Source organism: Ahaetulla prasina, chromosome 11 (assembly GCF_028640845.1).
Source record: "Ahaetulla prasina isolate Xishuangbanna chromosome 11, ASM2864084v1, whole genome shotgun sequence".
NCBI lineage: Eukaryota > Metazoa > Chordata > Lepidosauria > Squamata > Colubridae > Ahaetulla > Ahaetulla prasina.
In genome coordinates this window covers 26,259,083-26,285,091 of record NC_080549.1, presented here as the reverse complement: position 1 = coordinate 26,285,091, position 26,009 = coordinate 26,259,083, and positions in this window count along the sequence as shown.

The window sequence follows — 26,009 nt, the reverse complement described above, 5'->3', positions numbered from 1 at the left end:
CAGGCACTGCGTGGGCCACCAGAGGTCACGGTAGTCCAATTTCCATCAGCCTAAGCAAGACCCCAAATGAAGAAAGATGCTAAACTCTTCACTGATTTTCCTCTATTTAAAAAAAATCCAAACATAGAATAATAGGATTGGAAGGGACCTTGGGGGGGGGGGGAGGTCTTCAAATCCAACAGCCCCGTCCAGGACAGTAGAAAATTTACCAGGAAAAATAATCCACTGGCTTTGATTGGATCAGAACCTCTGCAGCTTCATGCCAGGGCTGGATGTGCAGGGCATTGTTTTGTCATTTTTTCCATCATTCTGGTGTGTAACGGATACAGCACATGAGTGTAGAACAGGGGAAAGCAGAGATGAAAGAAGACTACCCAAATTGTCCATGCGTTTCTCACCTATGGAAAAAAAAACCCTCTCAGAGTGTACTTTACACCTTGCAGGTTCAAAGGTGTCACATTCAGCTCCTTTTAGGAGTTCCTGGGGAACGCAGCTTTTATTAAGAAGGGAGGAAAGGCCAAGCCAGGCCACTTTGGCCAGGGAACAGGTCAGCCTCCTGGAGCACTGGGCTTACCACAAATGTCCCTGGATGTTTCTCCTGGCCTTTCCAGGAGGGGGAGGGGGAGGAGGCACTCTGGGGATATGGAAATATAATATATTAAAGTTATTACATACTTAAAGTTGGCAACTTTCTCCCAACATTCCTCAGATACTTTTTTTCGATCAATCCTCCACCTTCACCTTGAAATTTTGCTTTCTGTGGGACTTTTGTAACTTTTGGAAAGAAAGGTTAACATCAGCAACTGTGGACATCTTAAATGATCATCTCAGGACAAAACTGTTTTTAAGTAACAGGGGTCTCTTGGGTAGTGAGACCACCTTGGCTTGGATTGCTTTTTGTTGGAATAACAGGATTGTGGCAGGATCAGACAGAGTCACCAAGGTTATTAATTTTGTATATTTTATCCACTGTCTTAATTTTTACCGCTCTTGTTCTTTTATGAGATTTCTAGTTCATCCTGAATCTCAGTGATCTTAAAACCCACAGCTCAGAACCAGAAAGTGATGGGATAATGGTCTTGAATTCCTCCACCCATTTTGCCTATCTAGTTTCCTATTGTATTTAAAAGATGGTGGTCTCTACTTGTGATATTTGTGGAGTGTTGGAAATCCTCATGTTTCCATTCTAGTCTGATCCTCGGGTGGGATTCTCTAGTACATCCTCTGGAAGATGCTGGGATCATATATCCTCAAAATAACTCTTTGAACGTTTTCCTACCTGTTTATCAGGGTGTTCAGCTTTCCCAAAGACAAAGTGGCCTCAGAACAGAGTGCCTGAAGGATGAACCTCTGAATGGTCTGGTGGTTCTGCAAATGGCTTGGCCACACCCATCTTTGCTTAGAGTAGCACCAACTGGGGCTGGCTGAGCAACATTTGGGCCGGGGTCTGTAGGAGCTGAAACAAGGAAGCCCAAGGCCAAAGGAGCCCAGGGCGGTGTGAGTAGGAGAACCAATGGCCCATAACAGCCTTCAAAAGGAAGCGAAGGAGAACAAGAACTGGTCATTGCTGCAAAGGATCAAAACAATAGCCTTATCCCAAGGGTCTCCCCTTCACTGGGGTGATCATTTTGCCTGTCATCCCAGGAAGAAAGGACTCAAGTCCCTTGCCTCAGATGCCCCAGAGAGTTAACTGTGTCATGTGGGTGGAGGAGGAAGGATCATCCTGCATTCAGGGAATACAGAAGCTACTTCCTCTCGGCTGAAGCCTTTTTCCCACTGTGACACTGGAACTCATTCTGTTCTCCATCCCTCTCTGAATTGGCAGGGAAACTCTTGCCATCTTGCCATTGCTTTTCCTCCCTCCGTGGCATCACTGCAATCCCTCCAAGGTTATAATAAGAAAGCCCGAACAGAGGTTGCCCTGGGATGATGTCAGAACAGAAGGGAAACTCACCTTCAAAACCAGCGTATCTGTGGATGACACAACAGGTCTCACTCATGCTTTGGGGGGCAAAATGACATTACAGGCACATGAGCAAGAAGCATTACCAGCTCATGTATCTGCTGAGGTTAGTTGGAGGGCAGGACATGATCCAGCAGTGAGGACTTTGGAAAAATGTGTCTGGAATCCATGCCTTTCTTATTCTCAAATCTCCGGAATCCATGGTTAAATTGTCTCCCTTCCTCACCTCACTTTCCACACCCATTTTCTTCATTTGAGTGAGACATGAGCAGTGACAGAACTTCCATCTGTTGTGCCAACTCTTGCCCACTCTGCCTGTAGACCTGGAAGAGAAGGGGCAAGAGTTGGCACAAGAGATGGAAGAAGTTGCTGTCACTGCTTGTGCCTCACTGACAAAGATACTTGGGCTTTGGGGGGTTTACGCTAGGGTGTGGCAGTAGGCTAGACTTTCCCATATCAGAAGGACCTCTTCATTTTTGATCAACCTTTCCCATCCTTTTTTGTCTTGGGTTTCTTCTCTTGTTTTGTACCAAGGTCTCAACTCGTCACGCTTGCTGTCAATTCCTGCATAGGTCATCTACCTATTTCCCCTTCATTTATAGCAAAATCTACTCATCCACCACCACTCCTGACCATCTTTTATTTGCCACAAAGACTTTAGTCCCAAGAGTGTTTTTTTTTTACCCTAGAGAGGCAATTTGTGCCTTTTTTTCCCCTTATAGTGTAAAGCATTAATGAGAAGTCCAAGAAAACTAATCAGGAAAAACGAAACAAATGGTATTATTAAAAGACAGTTAGCAGAGCCCAATAGACTCAGCTGAAGCTCCCAGGCTAATGGTGATATTGAACAGGAAGATGATTAAGATGTCACCAGGGAGTTTTAACTGGTCAGCATTAAAATCTTTGGCCCTTTGCCTGTATCTTTGGAACTCAATTAACTTTGGTGAGGCTAATGACTCCTGCAGAAAACTATGAGATGGAAAAACATGGAGGTTATTTTCAACAGAGCTCTGGCTGTTCTCGGATTTTTTAAAATTCTACAAGGTCTTCCATACAGTTTCTTATGACCAGCAGTTAATTTAAAAATGCTAGTATATTTGCAGATTGAATCAGAAGTTTTAAAAGATATTGCTCCTGTCAGGGTGAATTTCTTTGATAAAAGTAAAAGTTTTCAATTATGTTTTTGCTTCTGACAATACCTGCTTTGACAACTGATGTACCATTTAAACAATAGCAAAAAGATATGTTGAAATGTGTATGGCAAGGGGAAAAATTAAATATAAACTGATAACAAGATGCAAAAAGTGGGAGGAGGAGGACTGGCTTTGCCGGATCTCAAATTGTATTTTGCAGTCTGGATGAAAGAATAGATGAGGCTATGGAACGGCAGACTTTTGGAATGAAAAGATCATGACCTGAAGTTTGGGTGGCATGAATACTTAAGGCACGAGAACATTAAAATTAATGTGGATTTTAAAAATCGTTTTGTTAGATATATTGAGAATATGGAATATATTCCATAAGAAGAATTCCATAGAAGAAAAACAGCAAAGACAAATGGATGACATGCCAGGAATTACTGGAAAACTGTCCAGGAGAATATACAATTAAGTCAAGAGAAGAACGAATTGCAGAGAGATGTAGTTGTGAATGGTTTTCCATTTACAGTTATCAGAAAGATTCCAGATAGATAATAAGACAGAACTTGAAATGCAATTGTGCACCAGTAGTGAACATGCAACTGCTAAAGTGTATAAACTTTTGGTGAAATTTGAAACAAAGGAAGAATGGGTTACAGAATGTATGATAAAATGAACTAAGAGTTTTGGCTGTAATATACAGATGGATTAGTGGGAAAATACGTCATAAAATGGGTTCAAATTTATGTAGTCATAGAACATAAAATAACAGGGTTGGAAGGGATCTTGTACATCTTCTAGTCCAACCTTTTACTCACGCAGCAGACCCTGCATCATTTCTGACAAGTGGCTTGTCCACTCTCTTCTTAAAAGCCTACAGTGAGGGAGCACTCACAACTTCTGGAGGGAAGCCCTTCCATTGTAATTATTCTCACTGACCTGAAATTCCTCCTTAATTCTAGGTTGGATCTAGGCTGGATCTCTCTTTGTTAAGCTTCCATCCATTGCCTCTTGTCCTGCCTGAAGGTGCTTTGAAGAAAAGACCAACCCCCCTTCTCTGTGAAAGCATGTCTAACATATCAGAAGAAGTGACATGTGACATATCAGAAGAACCCCATTCTGCTTCTGCTCCAGCCCTCACCTTCCAGTGGCTAAGACACCCGTGGCAAATGCGCACCAATTGTGGTGTCATCCCAGAAGGTTTTAAAGGTTACCTGATGGGCAGGAAAGGTTTGTCCTTTTAGGCACAACTCAGATTTGGGGGCCAGTTGGCCTGTCCCAGGACCACCAGGGAGCAGACCTGTGCATTTAATTCATGTGCTACCAAAGGAATTGCTCAGGAGGTGGACATTGAGCGAAGGTCCATTTCTGCTTTCTCCTGTGGAAGAAGAGGAGCCCCGATCACCTCACTTTCTGTGTACCCTCCAAAAGCCAAGGCAGGTTCAGCAGAGACGAGTCCATGGCTGACTTCCAAAGAGCTTTGAGGAGGAGGGAGTGGTGCCGCAGGAAGAGCCATAGATAAATGCTGCCCCTCTAAGATTATCAGCAATGTTTGCGGAATGCATGTTTGTCTGGTTAGCAGTAAGTACCATCAAAGCCTGAAGATGACAGGAGACATCCTCCAGCCCTTGCAAATAAACTTGTAGGCAAATTACAATCCACGTCAACCTTTCTCTGTTGGAGTTAGTCCATAATTAAAATTTATTTGATAAAATAAATCTTATTGCTCACTGAGCGTTATGGAGAAGCATGTTTAAATTATGGCTCTGTTTATCAAATGATCATCCAATGTAGCTCCCTTTAATGACTTATAGTATAATATGTCATATCATGAGTTGGGAATTAGTAACTGGTACTGGATGATACAATGACAAATAGTTCCCTAATGGGGAAAAAAGGAAATATAGTTTAATATTTTTGATTAATTAATCTCCACGAAAGTAAATCCTGTTTAGAAGAAGGGAAAGAATTATTAAACATTATTATTAGACGGTGGGGTAGATCAAATTTTCAGGCTGCTGACTGTATTAGAATTCTTGAAACCAGGTGATGAGTGCAGTCACAAAATGGCTACCAGAGGGCTTGCTGGTACATAACGGGGGTGGCCTCTAAAAAAAAGTGCTCACCTTCGTGTCAGCTCCACAAAGTGGGCAGCCGCACAGAATGAGTAGACCTATGTTCTATGGGGAGGCCTTAGCCACAGAATCTTACAAATCTCAATGAGCGAATTCTCCCCCATCCAGATTTATTTATTTATTTATTTATTTAATTTTTTATACCGCCCTTCTCCCGAAGGATTCAGGGCGGTTCACAGCCAGATAAAAACAAAGCAACAATACATAAATACAAGATAAAACAATATTTAAAAAACTTATTAAATTTGGCCCAGATTAAAATATATTTAAAACAGTAAAACCCACTAAGTAAAATTAAAAGCCAAATAAAAAATCTAAAATTCTATGCCAGTCCTGCGCGGATAAATAAATATGTCTTCAGCTCACGGCGGAAGGTTCGAAGGTCAGGAAGTTGACGAAGTCCTGGGGGAAGTTCGTTCCAGAGGGTGGGAGCCCCCACAGAGAAGGCCCTCCCCCTGGGGGCCGCCAGTCGACATTGCTTGGCTGACGGTACCCTGAGGAGTCCCTCTCTGTGAGAGCGCACGGGTCGATGGGAGGCAAACCATGGCAGTAGGCGGTTCCGTAAGTAACCTGGTTCTAAGCCATGGAGTGAATGACCAGAGAATGACAGAGGGACCAGCCAGAGTCTCTTCTTAATAGCACCTCTGTTTTGGAACTTTATTATGAGCTCTGAGATAAGTAGGAATGTACAAAGTTTCCTAATTGTCACCTAGTTAAAGAATTTATAGTCACAAATAGTTCTCTTCCCCTCAAGAAAGCAAAGTCTGGGGCAGATGCTGGAGAATTGGAAGAGAAAATAAATTCCTTTTTTTTTTATTGTCATCCAGAAATTCTTTCACCAACCCATCTCAAGTAGACATGGGATCTGTCTCTTAGGTGGAATCTGGGTTCCTGCTTCCAAGTCACATGACTAGTTGTCTCCTTCCCAAAGACCTACCCAAAGTCTGAGTGTTTATCTGAGAAAGGAGGAGAGGCTCCCTGCTGGAGCAGCTTATGGAGAGGGGAAGACAACACAATCATTTGGGGGATTGTATAGAAATGGTTCCTTGCTCTCAGACCAAATTTGGGTTGTGTCCTTGTAGCCAATCTGTCCTCAGGGCAATGGGGCAGATTGCAAGCAGCCATCACACTATCAGCAAAGGCCGCAGGGGATCTTGCATTGTCATCTGTGGTGAGGCAGTGTAGCCTAACCTAGACCCACTCACGGCACCTGTCCACCCGTGGTCTTCACAGCATTGGCTTTTTAAGAGTCTGGGTTGGTGAACATAATTCTAGTATGACAAATGCGTCTATGAAACCATTCCTAAGTCTACAAGACCAGAGAGCTTTATTTCTGGCTTGAGGTTTAGACAGAGGGTAACAAGTAAATTGTGCTTGCTGCTACCAGCTGTCTCAGTTCAAAATGGGCATCTTACCACAACCAACTCACCACAGCCAACTCATCGTGGCCAGCTTGCCATGGCCAACTCAACATGGGACAACTCACTGTGGGATGATTCAACAATTCAATTTAACTATTTAAAATGTTTTTTAAAAGTAATTTTTTTCATTCACATTTCATTTTGTCCCTCCTTTAGCATCCTTTCTTTAATTATTCTGTTCCACCATTTTTCTGATCTTAGTAAAACTCTTGTCTTTCAAGAGTTGTCCTGTGGCAAGCTGGCCATGGCAAGTTGAATGTGGTGAATGTGGCCTCTGGTGGCTCAACAGACTAAGCAGTCTGTTATTAACACAGCTGCTTGCAATTACTGCAAGTTCAAGTCCCACCAGGCCCAAGGTTGACTCAGCCTTCCATCCTTTATAAGGTAGGTAAAATGAGGACCCAGATTGTTGGGGGCAATAAAAAGTTGACTTTGTATATAATATACAAATAGGATGAAGACTATTGCTTAACACAATGTAAGCCGCCCTGAGTCTTCGGAGAAGGGCGGGATATAAATTCAAATTTTAAAAAAAATGGCTGTGGTGAGTTGTCCTGGACCCGTCTCAGTTATCTGAGGGGCCTTTTCAGAGCTCAGCTCTGCATGGTAGACCTGATCCAAACCTGGTTGCACATGCCAATTGGAACTCTGCCCCACTGATTGCTAAAATGGCAGACTGCCTATGCTTCCTCTCCCCTCTTTCTTACACCCGGAATCAGGGAGGGACCGACTGGTCTGCTCTTAATACCATCTCTCTTCCCAGGACTTCAGGAATGCTTTTGTCCTTTTGTGTCAGTTTCTGAAAAAGAGCTTCCAGGCCACCCCCTGGCTCTGTGCAATGAGAGGAAAAGTGGTCCGCCTGCTTCCTGTCCCAGTCTCTCCCCTCCCTCTCTTGCCCCTCAAAAGAAAGTAGAAAGAAATGGTGAAAGTGACTGAGGCTGACCTGTTGCTTTGCAGCACATCCGTTCGCCTAGACTCCTAAATTAAGACAACTTTTTAAAAATAAAAAATAAAGAAACCACCAGGCAAGCAAGCATAAAAACTTTCCTCAGGCAAACTGATGCTGACAAAACTAAACTGCCTTTCTATCCTCCATAGCCATACAGCAAAACTGCTTCAAAAAATTACTTTAAAAAGTCATCTTTGGACTCTAGAAATACCATCTACCTTGGGACCTTGAGAAAGTGTTTTCCTTGGTACAGGAAGCCTGGCCTGCCCCAGCTTGGTATGAAAGTCCTCAGGGATGAGACCCCAGGACTCTCAGTAGGCAAATGCCTGGCAGCTGCTTGCCACCAAAAAGGCCTGATTCTCACAGAGTTTCATTAACCAATTTTGTTAATAGAATAGAATAGAATAGAATAGAATAGAATAGAATAGAATAGAATAGAATAGAATAGAATAGAATAGAATAGAATAGAATAGAATTTTATTGGCCAAGTGTGATTGGACACACAAGGAATTTGTCTTGGTGCATATGCTCTCAGTGTACATAAAAGAAAAGACACCTTCATCAAGGTACAACATTTACAACACAATTGATGGTCAATATATCAATATAAATCATAAAAATTGCCAGCAACAAGTTACAGTCATACAGTCATAAGTGGAAAGAGATGGGTGATGGGAACAATGAGACGATTAACGGGGAAAGGGCCGTCAGCTACAGGATCTTGGGAACAGGACAGGTGCAGCTTAGCCTCCATTTTCCCCTAGATTTCTTGGGGTGGGGATTCTTTGACCCTCTCACTGACCCCTCTTGCAGCTGCAGAGGGGTGATGTTCTGTCCCCCTCGCCTCAGTCCGAACAATGGCTTAATTAGCTGGCATTATCAGCTCTGGCAGCAAAATAGTGAGCGTCTGCAAAGTGTCCCTGTTATCTCCCTTGATGCCGATGAGTCAAACAGTACTTCAGCTCTAGTCAAGCAGTTAATTTGCCTGCTACAAAGAGGCACAGCAGCCCTTGCTGCCTTTATATCCTGTGGGGTGTGGCTCCATGACTTAGCACTTCCTAGGCCTGCCCCACCCCTGCTTCTGTTGTTCCCGCCTCTCCTGCCTACGAAACCTAGGGTCCAGCCAGGCCTGATTGCCATCAGCTGGGTCTGGAGACGTGGCCTGAGGGGGAAAGAGTCAGTGGACAGAGGCCTCATTATCTCCTCCATCTGGCCTGCCTCTGGCTCCTGGAGCTGAGCCAGGGAAGCCGGTGCTCCCGAGGTAAGTCCTGATGGCCCTTCCCCCTCACTTTCCAAGTCACTTTCTGGCAGGGGGCCTGGCTCGGGAGGCACAGACACAACAGGTGGCTACTTGCTTCCCTGGAATATTTGGTAAGCTGCCTTGTCTTTCCTCAGCTCTTAGATGCCCATTGCCCACTGGAAGAGGAGCAGACAACCCCTCAATCCACGTGTTTCCCACACCAAGCCTGAGAGCCTCCTTGTCATTAGTCAGCCAGCCGCATCCATGCATTTCATTAGAAAAGCTTTTTGGGGTATTGAAGAAGGTGACCTTTCTGCTGTCTCTCTCCGACCCCTTGGCAATCATTCACCATTGGATCTTGCTTGGTTGTCTGGCAGAGTTTGGCCTGGGGGGGGGGTATTTTTGGAATGGGGCACCCTTAGAAGGAGCTTCTCAGAGAACACTGCTCAACACTGGTGTGACTGAGGCGCTCCATCCATTGCTCTTTAAGGTCTACAAGAAAACCCAGGGAATTTGGACTGGAATTCCATGATAAAATGATGGCTCCCAACTCTATTGTCCCCCCCCCAATCTCAAAAATGAGCTGCGGGAGGCAGAACAATCTAAAATTTATCCCAAAGATCCTTTTTCAGTTCAGAAGCTTCTTGGATGAGAAGCGAAACGTCTTCAAGGAAAAACAAAGAAAGTCCAGTTGCCTCTTGAAAAAGCGCCTTTGGGGCAACCATGACCTGGATCAGGGGTCTCCAACCTTGGTTCCTTTAAGACTTGTGGACTTCAACTCCCAGAGTTCCTCAGCCAGCTTTGCTGGCTGAGGGAGTCTGGGAGTTGAAGTCCACAAGTCTTAAAGGAACCAAGGTTGGAGACCCCTGACCTGGATGACTGACAACCTCCATGAATCTAAAATTTATAAATCCGAACAATAAGCAAGGACTCTTGGAAAGGAAAAAGCTAAACTTTGGAACTGAACCATCCTGATCTGGATGGGTGTCAGTTTTGTGGTTTGGGAGTCCACATGTCCCCCAGCTGTCACTAGGGTGGCAGCTGTGGCCAGGAGCCTATTTGCATAGCTGCAAGCCTTCCTAAGCCTGTCTTGAAGAGCAGTCTGAGTTAAAGATATTTTGTCTTTCAAAAAACATCACACACAGGAGGTACCAAATTGATCTCCGTGTAGAAGAACAAAGTAAAAGAGGGGAGACATGGAATATTTTTACAAGAAGAGTTCTCCACTCCTCTGAAAACAACAAAATACCTTATACCACCAGACTTGAAATCCTGGGATTAGAAAATTTAGAACTCCGCCGACTCCAAGAAGACCTAAGTTTAACTCATAGAATCATCTATTGTAATGTCCTTCCTGTTAAAGACTACTTCAGCTTCAATCACAACAATACAAGAGCAAACAATAGATTCAAACTTAATGTCAACCGCTTCAAACTTGATTGCAGAAAATATGACTTCTGTAACAGAGTTGTTAACGCTTGGAACTCACAACCTGATTCTATAGTCTCTACTCAAAATCGCAAAAACTTCAACCAAAAACTGTCTACTATTGACCTCACCCCAGTCCTAAGAGGACTATAAGGGGCGTGCATAAGAGCACAAAAGTGCCTACTGTTCCTGTCCTATTGTTCCCTTTCATTATATCAAATTAATATAGTTATTGTATACTTTTACTTATATATATGTTTTTCTTTTATGATGTGTTGTTGTTTTATGTCGATGTTTACGTATACTGTTGTGACAAAATAAAATAAAAAAATAACTCAAAAGATAAATAAAATATATCTCTGCTGTGCTGGACATATTTGATTATCTCCTTTGAAAACTGAGCTCTCAGCAGGAGTTGTAAGACATTTTTCACAAAGCAAATGTGCTGTCAAGCATGTATGGATTTCCTCCAAGAGACTTCCAGTCATGATCCTCACAGAAGCTTTCAAATGGAGCATATAAACATGACAGGGATGTGAACAGAGATCCTCAACTCACGAAAGAGCACCAATCAAGAGAGGTGCCATTTGTAGGAAATTTGAAGGTCTCTTCCAGCCCTGTGATTTTATGAATCTCTCAGTGCCCAGATAATGAGACAATGGCTGATGCACCTTCCCCTCTCCCCCGCCCCCAGAACTGGCAGGTTGAGGGTGGCTCTTTCCTGGACATCTGCACATGATGCACATCCTTTACTGGGTGGGGACAGAGGAGGAGGAGGAGGAGGAGGAGGAGGAGGAGGACTTCAGTCTCCTTCAGTTACATTCTCCTCTTCCTTTTTTCACCTTTTTAACTGGCACTGGAACGGAGCTGGATCCCCTGCAACAATCTCCTGGGCCTCTGGTGGCTCAGACTGGTAAGACAGTCTGTTATTAACAGCAGCTGCCTGCAATTACTGCAGGCTCGAGTCCCACCAGGCCCAAGGTTGACTCAGCCTTCCATCCTTTATAAGGTAGGTAAAATGAGGACCCAGATTGTTGGGGGCAATAAGTTGACTTTGTATATAAATATACAAATAGAATGAAGACTATTGCTAACATAGTGTAAGCCGCCCTGAGTCTTCGGAGAAGGGCGGGATATAAATGCAAAAAAAAAAAAAAAAATTAAGGGCCTGGGACTTTAGAAGGACTCTTGAGCTTGACAATAGCCCAGCGACACTGGATGCCTTTCTTCCCATGTGGCTTAAGCACAATTCCTGAGGCCCAAACCATAGAAACTGCCCGTCTAGTCCCACACCCCCAACCTGGGCATCCACACAAGGCAGATTCTAGGGAGATGCGGCTTGAGAAAGGATGCCAGGAATGGCGAGGTGAGTGATGGCTTCTGAGACAGATTCCCCAGGATTCTTCATTGTAGTGTTTCACAAATGCTGAAATCAGGTTACATTTCAGATTTTTACAGCATTAGATGTGCACTAGTGCAGGGGTCACCAACCTTGGCAACTTTCAGACTTGTGGACTTCAACTCCCAGAGTTCCTCAGCCAGCTTTGCTGGCTGAGGGACTCTGGGAGTTGAAGTCCACAAGTCTGAAAGTTGCCAAGGTTGGTGACCCCTGCACTAGTGGATGCCTGTCTTATTAAGCCATGTAAATCACCTTCCTTCTAATATGCAGAAGTACAGAAATGCAATGGTTATTTTCAGAACGATCACAGAGTGGTTCTATGGCTCCAGGATGGCTGTGAGGGAGAGAAGTTGGAGTTGTTCCTTTGAAAAGCATCTGCAGACACGTTTCCTGGCTCATCCCTTCACCTCCTGGTATCCAGGCTGGTGCCGCAGCTGCCTGTCTATTTGAACCACACCGGGGGCTTTCAAGGATGCACCAATGTCCAGAGACGGCCTCGCTTCATCCCCCCACCCCCAAGACTCTTGGTTCACAAAAGCTGAGGCAGAGGGGCATTGGGGGTGCAGAAGAAAAAGGGCAGCAAAGGCACACAGGCAAGAAAGCAGAGGCCATGCCTGGAGATGGACAACTACAGTAGCTGGGCCAGATGACTTTCCAGCCAGTGCCAGGACCATGTGCTATGGTAATCAGCATGTCCTAAACTCAGCCTGGGCTGCTCCAAAGCAACCCTGGTTAATGACAGAATGTTGTGTCTGCGCCCCCCGAGCCAGGCCTTCTGCCAGAAAGTGACTTGGAAAGTGAGGGGGAAGGGCCATCAGGACTTACCTCGGGAGCACCGGCTTCCCTGGTTCAGCTCCAGGAGCCAGAGGCAGGCCAGGTGGAAGAGATAACGAGGCCTCCGTCCCCTGACTCTTTCCCTCCCCAGGCCACGCCTCCATACCCAGATGATGGCAATCAGGCCTGGCTGGCCCCTAGGTTTCGTAGGCAGGAGAGGTGGGAACAACAGAAGCAGGAGTGGGGCAGGCCTAGGAAGTGCTGAGTCATGGAGCCACACCCCACAGGATATAAAGGCAGCAAGAGCTGCTGTGCCTCTTCATAGCAGGCAAATCAACTGATTAACTAAGAGCTGAAGTACTGTTTGTTCCTGGGTGACTCATCGGCGTTGAGGGAGATAACAGGGACTTTGCAGACGCTCGCTATTTTGCTGCCAGAGCTGATAGTGCCGGCTAATTAAGCCATTGTGCCGGCTAATTAAGCCATTGCTCGGACGGAGGTGAGGGGGGACAGAACACAGAACCTGGCAGCTGGAGGAACCATCACACCCAAACAGCGCATTATCCCCACAAGGAGTAGAATGTTTGGGAAAAGGCCATGGTTGCTTGCTACTGGATAGACTGTCAGACCTTTGCTTGACCCACAGCTGCAGCCTATGGTGTGTGTCTCAATAAAGCATTGTGTACAGATTTGCTATGTTGTGGTGTGTCCCAACTTTGTAGAGCAAAGAACCCTCACAATTACAGAGCTCATGATTTGTGAGCAGGGTGTGTACCATGTTTAGCATCTCAAAGTTGAATAAGGCTGATCCGGGCAGATTTAAGAACTGTCCAGATTGAAATGGGCTGTCTGCAGTTCCTGGCGTGGAACTTTAGAAGGACCCTTGAGCTTGACAATAGCACAGCAACACCAGATTCATTTCTTCCCCTGTTGCTCAAGGACAATTCCACAGCTGGGTGTGAAGGTGGAGGGAAAGAGAGAAAGAAGAAAAACAGACTGGTAAGGATGGTTTACTAGTAATCTCAACCCCAGCATTGAAATTGGGGCAATGGGCCACCAGCATCCAGACCCTCAACTATTTTGGTGGACATAGGTTTTGTGATATGGGGGAGCGTAACCTGGGAGGCTTTTGGCTCCCTTCCGGCTCCTGCCTCCTTGGCCCTGGTTGCTTCTCTGGCTTTGGTGTCCATGGAGTGTAACAGACCCTCCTGTCTGAGGGTCTTAGACATAGAAGACCTGACAGGTCTCAGACAGTCACACAGACAGACAGAAAGATGGGGAAACGTTTGAAACTCCCAGTTCCCTTTTGGGTGCCATTGTTTAAAAAGAGCTTTCAAAATTGAAATGAAATCTTCTCTATGCCAGGGGTCTCCAACCTTGGCAACTTTAAACCTGGAAGACTTCAACTCCCAGAATTCCCCTGGGAGTTGAATTTCTGGGAGTTGAAGTCTGCCAGGCTTAAAGTTGCCAAGGTTGGAGAGCCCTGCACTATGCCATGTGTGAAATGTGGATGCTTTCCCCTTCTTGTTTCCCCATCCTGAATTTTTGACTTGGGGGGAAAAAAAAAAAATTCCAGGATGGGAAATAATATTCTGTGGAGGAGGCAAGATGTACTCCCCCCCTGCCCCCCTTGTTGTACAAGAAAATGGAAAGGAAAATAATTTGGAAGATTGTTGTGGGAAGCTGATTTCCCAAACAAAGTGCAGTTCTGAAAAAAAACGCCTCAGAGCAAAGTTTGTGAGGGCTCCAAGGTGAGTTTTATGAGGGGCTGAGTGAGTCAGGGAGAGGAACAAGGTAATAGCCGGGTGAATAACACCATGTTCATTTAAGTCACTGATGTTAATTAGGATGAGCAATTGCCTGGCATTCTTTCAAATTTACCCCGTTTGGTCTTCAGAGATCTGACAATCAAGCCTTCATTGCCCTCTCCTGCATCTGGGCTCACTGCCAAGAGCAAAGCTGAAAAATGACCCCCTTGAAGGACGAGGCAAGGGATATGGAGCAGCCGACCTTGAGGAAAAGCCACAAGGGTCTCCTTTGGCTGACCCAGCCCCTCTCTCCTCTCCCGCCTTGGCAGAGAAATGGAAAGCCAGATCTCTTTCTTCTCCGGCTGCCCAGAAGGGAACAAGATCTTCCCTTCCAGATTTGAGGGGCTAAGACAGCACCCCCCGAGCCTGATCTCTAGTACAGACAGACTTCACCCTACGGCCATTCAGTCAGCGACTGTTCCAAGTTATGACACTGCTCAACAAATGGTGGCTATGACTGGTCCATGGAGTTTTGTCTGTCTGGTACCCCTGGAGTCACCAGATCACAGTCTTTGTGCTTGGAGAAACATTTGCACTTAGGAGCAGTGGCCAAGGGCCCCGTGATCACGTGATTGCCATGTGCAACCTTTCCTGCAGGGTTCCCCAGAAAGTCAATGGGGAAGCCAGCAGGGAAGATTACTAGTCACTAAAGTAAGTCTCCCCACCTGTTCACCCACCCACCCCAGCCTCTCTGCACACCCATAGTCTCAGAACTCTACTACAAACCCCAATTTGTCCATTAGAGATCTGACCTACAATAGTTCTCTAATGATAATCCACTATCAGACCTCTCTTCAGGAACTTCTTAGGTACTACTCAAGCTTCCCCTTACAAGTGTCTTCCATTCTTCACTCCTGCTCACTCCATCACCCCATCCTCTAAACCTCTGCCTTCCCTTCTGGGCTTCCCAGTCTTCAATTATCTCCTTGCAGGAATCCCGACATTTTCTCAGCAGGAATTTAACTTTCTCTGTCAGTGCCCATCCAGACTGATTTTGCAAATCATCAGCCAAGCTGCAACATGCATGCAAATTTGCCATATCCAAGGCCAGAAACTGCTTCTACCTGGCGTTTACAATTTGTTATATCTGTGTGACCTGCCTTCTTCTTCACAAAGGATTAAAAAAAACAACCCACTGTATTTGCAAACATTTGTTAAACAAGGTAGCTTGTTTTGACTGATCCATGTATTATCCACCACAAGCATGTTTTTGTACTGGGACAAAGTCAGGAGCTGCGAGGAAGGTTCAAAGATGCTTATGGCTACAATGGATAAAGCCTTGCAAGAGTCTTCATCCCAGTCAATCAAATAAACCAAGATAAACCAAAGCTTCTTCTGAATGATGGTGGAGCACAGGTCCTCAGGAGGGCCAGAAAGAAAAAAGTGAACAGAACCAAACTCCCTGGATGTTTATCCGCACTGAAACTTCCTGACTTGAAAACATGAGCAAGGGAGGGAGGGAGAGAGAGAATGAGAGAGACAGGGAAGGAACCCATTTCTTTTGCAAGCAAGGCAGCTGCGTTGGCCCTGATTGGTCTTGCAGGCATTAATCTTGAACACTTTCAGCAAGAAAGACATTTCCTTACATGCCGTTTGTCTCATAACAGCTTCTGTGATTTGATGCTGGGGCTCTCATGTCAGAAAATGCCAGGGTTGTATTTGATGCTTAGTCTTTTTATCTTCAGCATTCTATTTTTAATCAGAAATGTTGCCAATCAGAGGAAAAACTATCTTCAATATTAATATAATTAACAAATAATTCTTCGGAGCAAAATGCACCAGAGACTTCCTTGTCCCAGAGGCGAGCTTAGCAGACAGTCTCTCCTTCTAAACCTGATCAGAGCAGGCAAAATATTTCCACAGCCACATCCCTATCTTATCGCCATCGATTCATCCCCAATATATGAATGGAACAGGTTGAAGGCATCCTTAGCTGGACGGGTACAAAAACAGCCCTATGCTCCTCCTTCTGATGTTATCAGGGACAGCAAACTCTGTTTTATTTATTTTATTTATTTATTTATTTGTCACAACAGTATATATAAGCATAAGCATGAAATAACAATACGATATATAAGCATAAATATAATCATAAGTATGTAATAACTATATGAAATTGGATACAATCAAAGGGAACATTAGGACAGGAATGGTAGGCACGTTGGTGCTCTACCATCCTTGATCTTGGAGGACAGTCTAAGGCAGGGATCACTATGCAGGCAGCCCATTGCATGCCTTGATGCAAGGATGGGCGGAAGCATTTGAGACAGCCTTCTCTTTAGCCCAGAGTCTAACATCACCTAACTGCACTGCTTAAATGCAAGATTCTCAAAGGACATCCAAATGTTTCTGATATGATTCCTATTTCATTATTAAGCCCCTTATTGTTGTGTCTTGCCCGCTCTCACCGCAGCCGGGGTCTGCTTATCTGCTTCTGAACGCTGAAGAATGTCCTCCCGGCCCCAGCTCTGGCTCCATGCCCAGACAGGCTGAGGAGGGGGCATCTCCCGGCCCCAGCCCTGGCTCCATGCCCAAGCAGGCTGCAGAGGAGGGAGCACCCCTGCCCCAGCCCTGGCTCCATGCCCAGGCAACGGAGCAGCTAGACCTCCCCTCCTCCACAGCATGTGAGCCTGAGGAAAGTTTATTTCCAACAGCTGCTGATTGGAGTGACCCTCGCATCAGAAGACTGGATAGGCGGAGGCAACAGAAGGAAGGGAGGGGCAGGCCTTAATGAGTGCTGAGTCATGGAGCCACACCCCATGGCCTATATAAAGGATCTGCTTTCTGGCAGTCTCTGAGTCAGGCAAAGTCAAACTTATCTTGCTGAAGTCACTTTCTGGTCTCCTGCCTGCTCTGAGGACTTTGCTAGGACTTTGGGCAGAGCTGCAGAGGCAAGCCTGATTCGGATTTCCCTGACCCGGCCGTCAGCGGAGGAGTGGGACACGACACTTATCTTCCTTAACCCAGGACTATGCTGTTCACTCAATTGTGTTATTCGTGTCAGTAGTGGGTTGCTACTGGTTCTCCCCAGTTCGCAAGAACCAGTAGTAAACATTTTGAGTAGTTTGGAGAACCGGTAGTAAAAATTCTGCCTGGCCCCACCCCCAATCTATTGCTGCCTCCCGACTCCCAGCTGATCAGCTAGAAGGAAAAAAGCAAGACTCACTTGTCGAAGAAGAGAAAGAAAAAAAAACAAGACACCGTCCCTTTAAATTGATCGGCTGCTTCTCAGCCAGGAGATCGCTTGGCAAAGAAGAAGGGGAGGGGGAACCGCTGTCCTTTTAAATTGACAGAGCGGCTAGAAGCTCCGTTCTGAATCAGCTGAACAACAGATTGGATAAGAGGAGGAATTCTTATATGGTGCAATGTTTTTGAAGTTTTGGGGTTTGTGCAACATGGGCTTTGTGTTTCTAAAAAGGTTTGGGCGATTTCCATTGTGAAGTATCCTGTCTTGAATGAGTTTTCTGCCTGCTTGTAAATGGAGCCGAACTTCCGGTAGCTGTTTTCTGCTTACAAAGTTTCCTTTATGCAGCTGGCAGGAATGTGGAATTCCAGGCAGGTTCCTTGCTAGCAGCTTGATTATTCCTTAAATATCTGGGATATTTTATTTGGGAAATGAAGAGGGGGAAGTTTGATTCCTTCCCAGAACAGATTAGTGGGGTGGGAAGGAAATGGGGATTTGGAAGTAACCGTCCCCTGGAGTAGGGAGGGAAATGGGGATTTTAGTCAAACATCAGCCATAATACTAATGATTGTTTTGAACAATATGCAGGTTGTACTACATGAATGGCTATTTAATATGTGAAATTATGACTGAAACCTATATAGGTTCACACTGTCAGGAAGTTTGTCCTTAGTTTTAGGTTGCTTCTCTCTTTGTTGAGTTTTGCCTTCTGGTGTTTTGGAAAATACTTCCTCCCCCCTTCTTTCTAGCAGCCCCTTAAACGACTGTTGCCTATCACATTCTTGGGTAAAACATGTGAGCCATTTCCGCCTTTCAGTGGTCCATGAAAGTGCATCTAAAGCAGAGGTCTCTAACCTTGGCTACTTTACGACTTTAAGACAGCAAAGCTGGCTGAGGAATTCTGGGAGTTGAAGTCCATAAGTCTTAAAATGGCCAAGTTTGGAGACCCCTGATCTATAGTATGTAGATAATAAAGTTGAAAAAAGGTGAACAACATTTTTGCAGAACTATAGATGCGTTGAGGCTGGGTGTGACAAGGAATGGCTGGGAGGGGAGGGGCCAGGCGAGGTACCCCTTGACATGAGAGACATTGTGTTGGCCACGCCTACCCAGTCATATGACCATCAAGCCACACCCACTGTCACATGACCATCAAGCCACGCCCACAGAACCGGTAGCAAAAAAAATTAGAACCCACCCCTGATTCGTGTGTGTGTGTGAGAGAGAGAGAGAGAGAGAGAGAAAGAGAGAGACAGACAAAGAGAGTCAGAGAGACAGAGGGAGACAAAGACACACAAACACAGAGAGAGAGAGAGATACAGAGATACAGAGAGAGAACCTCTTGGGCAAGGTAATTTTGAGAAATTCTTTTCAGACCTTCTGCTTTCCAGGGCTGAGCTGTCTCTCCTGCTCCCTTCCTGGTCATTGCTCTCTCCCTCTTCCCCAGGCCAGGTCTGCTTGTGTTCACATGACCACATCCTCCAGCATCTGCCCTGTTTCCCTGCTCAGTCATGCTGTTCTGCATGCTATCCCTGCAGTTTTCTTCCAGGAAAGCCCAGGTTTTGCAGGAGAGGACATGGAGAGATTTTACCTCCCATCAGGAGCTGGAGACGTACTCAGGGGCTACTCATCTGAATTAAGTTCAGGGTATTAGAACTTGCCTAGGTTATGTCCAGATATCCCATGTAAATCCAGTTGTGGCCACAGTTTTATTAGATGTGGAAAAGAAAAACGAAAAACCAAAACCACTCCTAGATTGCATCTGCTCCAGAGACACGTTTGTAACCTTGCTTTCAACTCAACATGCTATTTTTCAGACCATACCTGAGATACTCTACTTTTTAATTTCCTTCACATCACAACTGGGTCTCCAATTACCTTGGCCAGAACCCTTTTCTCTTAGAAAAGAAAAACGCAGGTAACTTGATCTTTTGATTGAATTCATCTTCCAATTGATCCTTTGGGTCACCTTCCTTGAGGAATGCTGTGTCCGTATCATCTTTAGAAGGAGTGTCAGTTAAACTCAAAGAGTTTAATCAACCAAGGCAGACCCTATTATGGTACAGAGACAGCAAGTGAACACAATTAGTTTGGAAACGCCATGTTAAAATCCGTGTATATTTAGGGAGGCATTGTATTAAAACCCATGCTTTGGCTAATTTGCATTTAAATAAAATGCATATAAGTTTTCATTCTTTCTTCCTGGGTCTGACCTGCCCAGTTCAGCTTTTCACCTGATTGAAGAAGAGTGTTCTGCAGGCTCTTTGTTATGTATTCATGTTTGTACCTTTAAATATTTGAGCGGGAAATCAGCACGTTGCTGATTGGTCGAAGCCTCCAGCAGAACTGTATAAAAGGAGAGGTTTTTCCCCCAGCCTGTTGCTGGGTTCACCCTATATTAAAGAGCTGTTGTCACTACCCTGGTCTCCAGCCTCGTTACTTCCCGAACTTAACATTGGCGACGAGGATGGGATTTCGAGGCTAAGGAGAACCAGAACCGAGCTGAAGCACGCACGATAGAACCGAACCCAGCAAACCCAGGGCAGAAAAGCGGAGATGGCCAGTTACACTCCGCCCGCACCGTTTGACCCGGCCAAAGAGAAATGGGGAACGTATATGACCCGTTTCGAAAGCTTTCTAGAAGCCAACGAACTGCACGGAGTTCCAGATAACCGAAAGAGGGCTTATTTCCTAAGCCACTGCGGTCCGGAGGTCATCGACATCGCGGAAGCCCTGGCAGAGCCAACGCCGTTGCAGTCGGTGTCGTGGCCAACTTTACAGACTTTACTAAGAAACCACTTCGCACCAACGCCGTCCAAATACGTGCGGCGGTTTGAATTCGGAGAGCGAAGGCAGATGGAGGCGAATCCATAGGTGACTACATGGCCGCCCTAAGAAGAGCGTCCAAGGACTGCGGATACCGTGACCTAGACGAGGTGCTTCTCGAGCAACTCATCCGAGGGGTCAAAGACATCCGATTGCGGCGACGGCTGCTGGCAAAGAGCAACCTCACGCTAGCCAACGCTCTGGACGAAGCCAGAGCACATGAAATGTCATCCCAAGCGGCAGAGACGCTGCAGAAGCCGGTCCCACAAAAGGCGAGCGCGAAGGCAACTCCGGTGCACCAGGAGGAGGTTCAGACCGAATCCGACGGTGAAGACGAGGAAGGGGTCTGCCGCACAGAGAAACGCGACAAAGGGGACCGAGACGAATGCGGAAGCTGCGGGGGTCAACACCAGCGCCAACGCTGCAAGTTTAAAGACGCGACGTGTCGGCGGTGTGGGAAGAAAGGGCACCTAGCTCAAGTTTGTCGAGCGGCCCAACCTTCCCGCCGAAAATTCAAATCGCCAATCAGAGCGGAATCGGCAAGGCGGCCCGCGATTGGCTCAAACAAAAAAGGCGCGGATTCCAACCAAACAACTGTGATCATAGGCCGCGCCTCGACCAAAGTGGAGAAGAAGATCTTCACCAAGCCAAAAATAGAGGGTGTACGGTGCCGGCTTGAAGTAGACACGGGATCAGCGATCACCATCATGTCCTGGGACACTTTGGCGAAGTCGCTGCCGTCCGTCGCGAAGCGCCACCTGCAAGCACAACGGCTACGAGTGCACGACTACCAGGGGAATCGCATCCCTGTTCGAGGGACCACCTCCGTCCGAGTCGAGTACGGTCCACATAAAAAGACCCTGCCCATCACGATCGTCGAAGGAACTCTGCCCAGTCTGTTGGGACTAGACTGGTTTCGTGCCCTGGGCATGGGAGTGACTGGCATCTACAGAAGTGACTGTAACCTGAAAGACATTCTCTTTAACGAGTTCGAAGATGTCTTCAAGGACTGCCTGGGCAAGTACAAGGGGACCCCTATTTCCTTCAACTTAGATCCCCAGGTAGCCCCCATTAGGCTTAAGGCGAGAAGAGTCCCCTTTGCCCTAAAACCAAAGATCGATAAGGAGCTGGATAAGCTCATTAATCAGGGGATTTTGGTGCCAGTCGATCACGCAAAGTGGGAGACGCCAATCGTCACCCCCATAAAACCGGACGGGTCAATTAGAATCTGCGCTGACTACAAGGCGACGCTTAACAAAGCCTTACAGAAAAGCGCTTACCCGGTTCCAGTGGTGCAACACTTATTGCACTCTTTGGGGCAAGGGCAAGTCTTTGCAAAGTTAGACTTGGCCCAAGCCTACCAACAACTGCCAGTAGACGCCCGCACAGCCGAAGCCCAAACGATTGTGACGCACAGGGGGGCCTTCAAGTGCACCCGATTGCAATTTGGGGTCAGTGTGGCACCAGGGCTGTTCCAAAACCTGATGGAACGACTACTGCAAGGGCTCCCAGGGGTAGTTCCCTACTTCGATGATGTCCTAATTTCAGGGGAAAACATGGAGGAATTGGGGGAGCGGTTAAGAAAGGTCTTGAGCATTTTCCGACAGCCGGATTAAAAGTCAAGACAAACAATGCCAGATCGGGTCGAATCCGTCGATTTCTTGGGCTACCGGATAGACAAGAAAGGAATTCACCCTACTGAGAGCAAGGTTAAGGCAATTAGGAAGGCTCCAGCGCCCAAAAACAAAGCAGAGCTGCAGGCATTCCTGGGATTGGTTAATTTTACGCGGTCTTTTAAAGAACAAAGCAACTGCTATGGAACCGCTGCATAGGCTCTTAGGAAAAATACTGTTTGGTCTTGGGGAAAGTCAGAAAATAGGGCTTTTGAAGCAGTAAAGAACCTGCTCTCAAGTGATAGCCTGCTCATCCAATATCACGACTCATTACCCCTAGTGCTGGTTTGTGATGCCTCCCTTATGGGGTGGGGCTGTACTCAGCCATAGACTTCAAACGGCACAGAAGCCCCATAGCGTTCTACTCTAGAACGATGTCCTCCCAGAGAGGAACTACAGCCAATTAGACAAAGAAGCACTAGCCATTGTGTCAGGGGTCAAAAATTCCACGAGTATGTCTTTGGGCGGAATTTTGAAATCGTGACTGACCACAGACCGCTACTTGGGATACTGGCTGGCGATCACCAACGCCTGTGGCACTTTCGCCACGCTTGACCCGATGGACTATATTCTTAGCCGCTTATTCGCATAAGCTGCAGCATCGACCAGGAAAAGAAGTGGGCATGCAGACGCTAAGCCGATGCCCACTACCAGGGGCGATCAAGACCCCACTCCGGGACGCCCATCCTACTTATTGACTCGTTGGACTCTGGCCCAGTCACATCTAAGGAAGTGGCTCGGCATCATACCGACATTGTGTTAAGGACTGTACTCGGTTGGGTACAGAGAGGGTGGCCCGCTGCGCCGGGCGAACGGTTCAAAGAATTTGTTAAAAAACGAGATGAGCTCTCGGCTCAAGGGGGGTGCCTGTTATGGGGTGATCGTGTAATAATTCCTGATAAGCTAAGGGGAAAGGTATTGGACCTCCTCCACGAGGGTCACCCAGGGATCGTAAGGATGAAGGGGTTAGCTAGAAGCTATGTATGGTGGCCACTCATGGACGCAGAGATTGCTGAGAGGGTAGGGAAATGCCAAGCTTGCCAAGAGTCCAGACCTCTACCCCCAACGGCCCCAGTCAGAGAATGGGAAAAGCCCCAAGGGCCCTGGTCAAGAATCCACATTGATTTTGCTGGCCCTTTCCACGGCCAAACATTCCTAGTAGTTGTGGATGCATTTTCTAAATGGTTGGAGATCATAATTATGAAATCCACTACGGCCGAAGCAGTAATCGCAACTCTGCGCCACCTATTCGCAACTCACGGGTTGCCGGACACTCTGGTGTCCGACAATGGGCCCCAATTCACGGCAGCCCAGTTTGAAGAATACCTGGCAGAGGAAGGCATCCGACATGCCCTCTCTGCGCCTTTCCACCCTGCGGCGGATGGCCTTGCAGAGCGTTCCGTCCGGAGCGCTAAGGAGGCATTGTCCAGGCCCAAGCCAGGTGACTGGCAAACAAAAATAGACTTTTTCCTAGCCGTCCAGCACAGAACCCCAAGCACGGCCACCGGGAAAAGCCCAGCCGAATTGCTAATGGGACGGAAACTCCGGTGCCCACTTGACCGCTTGAACCCCCATTACACACCCGAGGGTTACAAGGACGAACTAGAAAAGACAAGGGAAATGAGCATAGGCGACCGGGTGTGGGCCCGAAACTATGGGGACGGCCCTAGTTGGTTCGCAGGACAAATAATAAAGATAACCGGCCCAAAATCGACGTGGTAGAGCTACCAGACAACCGAGTGTGGAGGCGCCACATAGATCAGTTAAGAAACGAATAACTGACCAAACCGAACCAAAGGAAACAGATCATGACCAATACCAATTTGAATCCACAGCTGACAATGACCCGGGGGAGGCGCAAGACTTAGCTGAGGTCCCAGAGTTCCAGCGACGCCATCAGGTCCCCGAGGGAAGCAGCAGGGAAAGTTCAAAAATTAATCCAAGGCCGGATGGCCAAGAAAAAGAGTCGGCCAATAATCCGGAGCCCGTTGGCCCAGAGAAAGAGCTGGGAGGAGAAAACAGCCCCTCCGACCAGCTCAAAACACCACCCAGAACTGAACCGCGCAGGTCAGAAAGAACTAGGAGACGCCCAGGTTATTTGCGTGACTACGTCGAAAAATAACATGTAAATAAATATGTAAATAGAGGCAAAGTGTTTTCTGGGAGGGGAGGAGTGTTATGTATTCATGTTTGTACCTTTAAATATTTGAGCGGGAAATCAGCACGTTGCTGATTGGTCGAAGCCTCCAGCAGAACTGTATAAAAGGAGAGGTTTTTCCCCCAGCCTGTTGCTGGGTTCACCCTATATTAAAGAGCTGTTGTCACTACCCTGGTCTCCAGCCTCGTTACTTCCCGAACTTAACACTCTTAGTTCAAGAAGACTTGAGTAACACATGCTATTTCCTATCTGAAGCTTACCATCTTTTTATGTAAGAAAGGAACCTCAAGAATATTTGCTTACAAAGCTTATCTTTCTACTGCCAGTGTTCCTCTCTCCATGCATTCTTTTCATTGTATTAAACAACTTCCCAGATAGAAATTGGAGGCCATGTCACTTGAGACTTTCACTCCTTTCTCTATATCTTGGGCTGGTCTCAGTTGGACTGGCAGAAAACCAGCTCAGGCTCCAGGGCTGATCCATGCTTTCATCTTCATCAGATAATCTGATTTCATATTTCCCTTTAAGAAAGAAAAAGAAACAAAACAAAACCGGCCAGTTAAACCCTGACAAGCCAGTGACGACCAGGCTACCTCAAAGTCCAAAGGGAAGAGCTCTAATATTTGCTAACTTAATTCAGGAGGCTTAGAAGAAGCAATTAGACTTTCCGAAGATTAGATCTGCTCCATATCATTTCCTTCTAATTTTTATAACTAATGTATAAACAGATAGTTAATCAATGGGAGACAAATACCACAAGGGTCCAAAGCTCTATTTTCTTTAAAATAAAGAGAAAAAGCTTTCAGCCACAACTCGCTCTTCCTTGAGCTGACCCCTCCTCCCCACAGCTCCATCCATGAGGCAGCTTGCAAGGAAGAGATCTGCCTCTCTGGGTGGACAGTCTGGAGCAGGGTCTCCAACCTTGGCAACTTTAAGACTTGTGGACTTTAACTCTCAGAATTCCTCAGCCAGCAAAGCACAACTCTGGGAGTTGAAGTCCACAAAGTTGCCAAGGTCGGAGAGCCCTAGTCTGGAGCCACTCTGATGCTGCAGGAGGAGTGGGGGATTTGAATCCACCCAATCCCCACTCCTGCTTCTCTGGGCAGGGGTCCCAAAGATCCTGCATTCCCAGAACATCATAGGGCTTGGGGAATGGTCAGAGGCCAAGAGGGGCTGCTGGCAACAAGGACCTCCTGCTGCCTTTCCTGCAGGCTCCTGAGGGAATTGCCATCAAGTGGCAGGGAGGCCCAGAAGGCAGCTGGATCATTGGATGTTTCTGAAACCACGTCTTCTTTTTATGCCAAATTGGGCTTTAATTGATTTAAACATGATGTATGAAGCCAGGAAAAATACATATTGGGGCAAACTTGCTTCAATTTACATGTTTAGAGGTGCATTTAAGACCACTCATATCTGTGAATCTAAGACCATCCATCTCTGCATGGATTATACTGTTTGCTAACTGAGCTACTCCAGGCCTTCTCTCCATTCCAAGAGTCCTGGGATTTGCAGTTTGTCATTATATATCATTGCAATAGAAATATAATTCAGAAGGTAAGAGAAATGGATAGAAACGAGATGTTTTAGCAATTATGATAAACCGCTTATTTCCACATGGTACCTGGTCAGGTAATGCCCTTCTATTGCAGAGTATTCCAATGCTTTTTTTCCCAAGAGATCCAGATGCTATTACTGTGAAGGCCTTCTCCTTTCCCAGCAGGGATCTCCTTGTAGCATCTCCTCCCATCAAACATGGAAGGCATCTGAACCAGGGGTGCTATTCAGCAGGTTCTGACAGGTTCTGGAGAACCGGTAGCGGAAATTTTGAGTAGTTCAGAGAACCGGCAAATACCACCTCTGGCTGGCCCCAGAGTGGGGTGGGAATGGAGATTTTGCAACATCCTTTCCCTGC